The sequence below is a fragment of the Typha angustifolia genome, chromosome 2 (assembly GCF_048772165.1).
Source record: "Typha angustifolia cultivar Huaian chromosome 2, ASM4877216v1, whole genome shotgun sequence".
Classification (NCBI taxonomy): domain Eukaryota; kingdom Viridiplantae; phylum Streptophyta; class Magnoliopsida; order Poales; family Typhaceae; genus Typha; species Typha angustifolia.
Window position 1 is genome coordinate 1,725,636 of NC_133240.1, and position 7,106 is coordinate 1,732,741.

At 34.5% G+C, this 7,106-nt stretch overlaps 1 non-coding gene across 1 annotated transcript; it reads right to left on the reverse strand.

The window, feature by feature from the left end:
• Nucleotides 1-4,090: 4,090 nt before the first annotated feature.
• Nucleotides 4,091-4,250, reverse strand: LOC140777811 (U1 spliceosomal RNA). Its single transcript, XR_012107101.1, has one exon. It is a non-coding gene; the product is annotated as a U1 spliceosomal RNA (small nuclear RNA).
• Nucleotides 4,251-7,106: the final 2,856 nt, after the last annotated feature.

Below are 7,106 nucleotides of genomic sequence, written 5' to 3' on the forward strand. Positions count from 1 at the left end.
TCGTTCCTTGGGTTTAGATGGGAAAACTGATTCTTCTTCCACAAGAAGTAAGTGTTTGACCCCAACAAGTTAGTCAAAGTAGAAGGATATAAATAAATATAAATAGAAAGTAACTATTGAATAACAAATAACTTAAGGACAAAACAATAAAAAATTTCGTAAGTTTTATATATAGACGTGTGTGCATGTATGTAGATAAAATTGTGAGATAGTAAACTTTAATAGGAATAATTTCGAAGAAAAATTATCAAAAAGACTATGCAGTCTTTTCTTTCATTCACACTACAACATAGAAATTTATTATTTGACTCTTATATTTATCATTTTTTATGAGAGAAAGTTTGTACTTTGATGATTTAATAAACTTAGTAATTTGTTACAACTTGATATACCAAATAGAAGGGAAATAAGGCATTATCCTTTTAATAAGCTTTACACTTTGCTGAGATATAGATTGACCAACACATGGCATAGTATCAAGTATTAAATACAAGCATTCAAGCAAGTGAAAAGATAAAGTAAGACAATTCTAGAAACAAGCCTTCTGCTTAGCCAACTCTAGTAGCACCACAAGTAGAAGCAATAAGAAGGTTGAGCGGATAACGTAGGCAAAGATGATTTAGTATCCTATGGCACAACCAACACCACAATGGACCTAAAAGAGCACACCTACAATACAAAAATTATAAAACTTAAAGAAGTAAGATTAGAAAGGAGATGCATGCTAGGATAAAGCAACTCCACAACCTCACATAGAACTGATAAGAATCTTCTCCAACTCGGGATCATCTATTATTTTAAAAATATTTGCACTAAAAGTTGATGAGCATAAAACCCAGTAAGTATATACCTCCACAGCCTAAAAATAGTATGAAAATAGATGTAACATGATATATATATATATGCCAAATATGATCACAATAATACATCAATGCAACATGCCCATCATGTCCATATGTACAACTCATATTTGTTACTAATATAACACATAATATGCACCACTCAAACTATTAAATCTTATCTCAAGCCCACGTAGAGCCACAACCATAATAAACAACAAAAGCTCAAATTAAGAAACACCAATCGAAAAGAGAAGATAACTAGTGGTAGTATCACCATACCTATTACCCAGGGAACAAGATGACTGATAGCCACCACTATAGGCTAAAGACCTATCATAAGCCCATCACCATCTCCATCGTCACTGCTTAAGCAACATCATCACACATAGTAGAATCGTTATGTATGGTAAAATTATTGTATATAACTAAATCATCGCCTATAGCGGGATTATCGCATACAGCAAAATTATCACATATAGTTGAAGGAATTATCGTACACACCAGAATCATCACATACAATGAAATCGTGAGCGCACAGCTTAGAGTGGCCGCTCTAACCCTATGTTATTGGGTACTACTGGATCTATGACCCCATACCCCACACTCATAATTTATGTTATGCTTGCTGAAATCAGTGCACATAATGTCTGATAGTCCCCTCATGACTTCACGATCTCAGGCATTAGCTGATATAAATATAGGTACTATATGCATTTTGCCCTCTAACTTTAGCTGAGCAAGTAAATGAGCACTATCGAGATGAGACTTAACTACATAATGGTACATGCCAGTGGTGTAGTGATCAACATCATCAATCATGCGGCATGAACATCATATCCTAGAAATGCACTAATAATCAATACATAACTATGAAGCAATAAAAATAACATAATTATACTGACTAGAAAATAAATATCTACACATGCATGATTTATGTGATGAAACCATAAATTAAAATATCACTTCAGTATTACACTACTTCTAAACTATAAAGAATTCATTTGCTTAACACTGCTTCATAGTTAACTAGCTTTAACTATGCCATGAGATTATCCTCGCATGGTAAATCTACCTCTATAATAAATGTAATAAAAATATAAGCACCTACTTAAATTAAATTAATTAGTTAAATAATATTACTATATGTTTGGGTAGGTCCACCTAAGAATTCTTACTTTTACTATTTATATAGAATTGTTATATAATAACGGTCTGACGTGTCATTAAGAGTAATTAATATAGTTATCGATATGTTCACTATTCTACTAACTATTATCTATTTAAAGTAAATAAAATAGATAATATTTAAGTAGAGCTACTCTCATATCACAACCTTATTTTTAATATTCATTTACAATAAATATTATAACTTACAAAACTATCATCTAAAGATGACTCACATATAAGGCTCAAGTAAATAAAAATAAACTAAAGGATCACAACTCTAGTTGGGCCATCCCAAGTCCCAAAGCAATGGATTAGGCTATAACCAATCTAAAAACTACAACACTAACTTACCAAGTTAGACTTAAAAACCAAAACAACTAAAGATGTCACTTGGGTTGGGTCGTAGCTTGACTTGCAATAAAATCATCAATTGGCCACGAGAGCCCCATTAATTGATAGCTACAGCTCCTACAAGAGGAGAAAAAGATGACTAGCCAAAAAGGGAGGAAATATGACAAACTATAGCGGTTGAAAAAAACGTCGAGAAGTCAGCGAAGGGAGGCTAAGATAAGGGGTGTAGCCTCCACTAAGAACTTAGAGCACCCATGAAGGGTACCTAGGGGTAAAAGACACCAAGGGGAAACTTCTCAGATCGGTGCAGTCAGATATGGGGTCATCGACCAGCTAATTTTCCGACAATGTTGAGATGTAGGGAAAAAGAAGGGGAAAAAAAAAGCTAATATCAATCCAATGAGCACTAATTGACTTAAGAGACTCCTATGAATTGGTCGGCAAAGTTGGAGCCTTGACAACGCTTCGGCATGATGAGAAGAAAAGGGAGGGAAATGGGTTGTAGGGGAAGAGGAGGAAAGAAAGAATGAAAAGAGAAGGGGGTGAGAGGAAAGCAGCTTAAATGTTTTCTGCCGGATATTACTTGCGGGGTGGGATTAGACATAAAGAGAAGAATATGGTTCTAACGTCGATGGTGAGAGGCAAACCAAATGAGGCAGGAGGGGGAGGCCTTGAGGGAGAGTAGTGGTGGAAGAGAGGGGTAGCAACGATGACCCATAAAGAGCCTCAAGGAAAGAGGAAAAGAGCAACATGGATTGGTGGAGAAAGAAGAAAACACCAACATACCTGCAATCGCGACAGCAAGCTGAGGGGGAGAAAAGGGTAAGAGAAAGAGAGGGGAGAAGTCAAAAGGGAGGGGAAAGAGGTCTTCCTCTCCACCTAGCCAAAAGTTAGAGGATATGAGAGCGAGAAGACGTCAACATGGAAAAGACTTTGAAGATCAGGTAAACAAATGCATAAACCTAGCAATAGAAGAGAGTTGACACTATTCCAACTCTTGTACTTTACTTTCGTGCAAAATGCTATAATTTTAAAGAAAAAATATCAATCTAGAAAGTAAGAGAATAAAATATATCAGTATTCTTTAGAAAGAAAGAAATTACTTATATAAGAGAGGAACGACCATTTTGTTTATAAAAAATAAAAAAATAGAGACAATTTAGCTGACCTTTTAATTTTTCAAATTTTTTGACCGCACTCTATTAATGTGGATAGAAAAACTAACGATTTTAATTTAGTCGTAAGGATAGTGATTAGTTTAAGATTTTAAAATATATGAGGTAAAGTAATCTTTTATTTGACTCTTCATATTCGCTTTTAATGCTTCAAAAATATTTGAACATTTAGTTTTTTTAATGAATACTTAAGATATAAATGAGCAAGCTAACCATAGACGCAAAATGAAGTTTGACACTGTTGAGTAAGATTTTAATGTTAAAAGCATAAATAAAAGTGAAATCAAATTTTAAGCTCAAATAAGGAGTGTCGTAGGGGCATTGCAGTTTTTTTATTTTAAAATTAATAGAAGATTCTCTATTTCAACAATTAGTTTAAAATTAACTCAGAATAATTTTTAGGCAATAAAAGAGAAATAAAAATCAAATAATGATAAGACAACAATTTTAATTGACCATAATAAAACATAATATCGTCGTTACACACACTGATTCAAATCAAGCCATGATTAATTTCGGACAGAAGCTATGAAACAACATTTGAATTGGAATTGGTAGGGGCCGCGCGTGCGCGTACCCCCTCTGCCACAAATTATGACGTCCACTCTCCCACTTGGGGAGATGGTAAGCCAGCGCTCCTCCCATGTGCAATGGAGGCCGCTAACCTAGGCCATGAGACTTCCTGATCGCCCATAGACCCCGTCCAGGTAAGTATGGAAAAACGTTACCCCTCTCCTCCCTTTTATAAGCTCACGCCTCCTCTCCATCCTTCTTGCCACTCGATGTGGGACTAAAATAGGCATGGGTTATTTTCCCTTTTGTGGAGAAATCACAATTTAAGCTAGGGAAAGAGAGGTAAATTATTTTTAATTTTTGTGTAGTGGAACGAGCTGAATTGGTAAATTGGCAAAACTAATTTTTGTTTTTTAACAAACTAGTCCGCTTTTATATTTTATTTATCTAAGTAGACCGCACCTCAAATTTAATACTAAAATCGGTCTATGTCATTGTAGCTTTACGTTCAGCAAAATTTAGAGAAATTCACATATAACACCCTATCTTTTAGCAAAATTATAATTATATCATACATTTTTACTATTTACATATTAAACTCTAAAATTTAGTAAATATATGTAGAAAACGACCACTTATAGATTAATTAGTTAAACTTAACCAAACCTTAGTAAGCTAATTATACTAAAAGAATTATAAAAATTCTCTTAATCAAGTCATACTAAAGACATTTTAGAAATAAGAGCATTTGAATCATTTTAGATATAAAATACGTTTACTTAATAGAATATTCTCACGGTGTTAGTTCAAATATAACAGAGGAGGTTTTTACCACATATTCGCTAAATTATAAGGCTTGATTTATAAATAATGAAAATATAAGGTATAAATCGTAGTTTTGTTAAAAAGCAAGGTGTATGCAAATTTTCCAAAAATTTAACGGTAAAATTAAGAGGAGCTAAGTTTTCTACGATCATGAGAGTTTTTATAAGGTGTTGAATTAGTATTTTTTAGAATAAGACGCTTAAATATTCAACATTTTATATGTATTCCATTTTTCTAGTAAAACATAAGACCTTTTTAGCATTTTTTTTACAGCGTTTTATTTGAAAAAAATAGTGATAAGATCAATATTTTATTTTTGGCTAGGTAAAATGCTTGATAATTTAATGTTTTATCTTGGGTTACAGTGAAATAGACCTCTTTTGATATTGGTATTAATGTGTGGGATTAATCTATTTTAGTAAATAAAATTTAAAAGATGTTTAATTTGGTAAAGAAAAAACTCAACCTAAAAGTGCAATCCACTTTGGATAAATGTTTTTATGTTTTGTACTTTTGTAAAGTATTGTGGATAAAGTTTTCAATCTTTGTACATTTAATAACTCTTTAATACAAAATATTTTTAATTAATAGTGGGTTTAAAGTAATTTATTAATTTAGATTTCACTCCTCCCCACGTAAGAGAGTAATTAATGTGGCAATCCCAATTAAAAATGTTAGAAGTTTCATTCCTGGATGGAGATAATAGGAGAATAGAAGATAAAATAAGATTGAGAGAAATATTTTCTCCCATTTAGATTAAAAGTATAAGAGAGAACGGAGGCTAAATAGAGAGAGAAACATAAGAACTAAATTATCTCTCATTTTTCTATTCTTATTTTTTGGATATCCAATCAAGAAGAGAGAAAATTCTTTCAATTATTTTATGATGCAAACCGGGTCAGATCAGATTACATTAAAGAGAGATTGGGCTCAATGGATTGAGTATAATTATCTTATTTGGTTATTTAGTTTAGTTAGAGTCTTAGTAGGTTAGGAAGACTGATTTAGTTGGTCTGTTAGGGTTTTAATTTAGTTGTTTGGGTCCTAGGGTGAGACTCTATAAATATGTGGAGAAAACTCTAATTGGACTACTTCTAGCAGTCACCCTATAATACAGCCATCCACCACCACCCTTGGCTGTCCGCCACCCTTCAACGACCATGATACGATTCGGACTTCACTAATGTCGTCTCGAGCATGGATACACTTTAGGAGTGTATTTGTTTCTTGTTTTAATATTTAATTTCCAAGAAATAAGTTTTCTATAAGTCATGTTTGAATTCAAGTGGAGTGCATTCGAACGCGGTTGTGAATGTAGTTGTGAACGTGGTTGTGAGAGTGTGTATTGTGCGTTCGAACGCCACGTTCAAACGCACAGTGAACGTCTGCATTGTGTTCGCAAATTCAGAGAAATGGGAAACAGGCGCGTTCGATCACACGTTCAAACACTTGCATCGCGTTCGCAAATCCAGAGAAGAGCGAACTCGGTGTGTTCGAACACGGTCGGGCGCGTTTTAATGTGGTCGACGAAATTGTATTATTTAGGGTTAATTTTGAGTTATTTGGTTAGTCTCTAAAAGAGATGTGGATGACAACCAAAGGTCATTGTTGAAGAATTGAGTTTTGCCTTGCCTCCTTCGTCTTCTTCGCTCTCGTTCTCTTAATCCCTGGCGACGCCGCTTCTAACCTCCCTCGACCAGCCAATCACCCTAGACCCTCAAGGGCGACCATCTCCTCCCCCTTCTTCCGATCTATCCAATACTTGCCCTAACCCTTCTATCAACCATAACCTTTCCATCACCACTTTTCACCAATGCCACCCCACAAATGCCGGACCGTCTCCAACCACCATCACCTAGGATCTCGTGCCTCCATCCATGGATCCTAAATAGACCACCCTGATGTTTGTCCACTAATCGGACGATATCTCAAGATCCCCACATCCGATTCACTTGAAACTTGATTTGTTGGAAAGCTCTTTTCTGGGGCTACAACATATCCAAATTTCACGTTGATCCGATAGCAGCATCTTTTGAGATCTTATTATAAAGTTTCATACCAGATCTAGTCCAGATCAGAGAATTGGAAGAGATCGAACCTTAGCCTAAGAGGAGATCGTATCAGACTGCCACAACGTCGGATATTTACTATTCTGCCTCTCTGACCTATCTCTATTATTTTATTTTTAACTTTTCATTTCAACCTCAGATTTAGGTGAAACTAGAGCCATTAG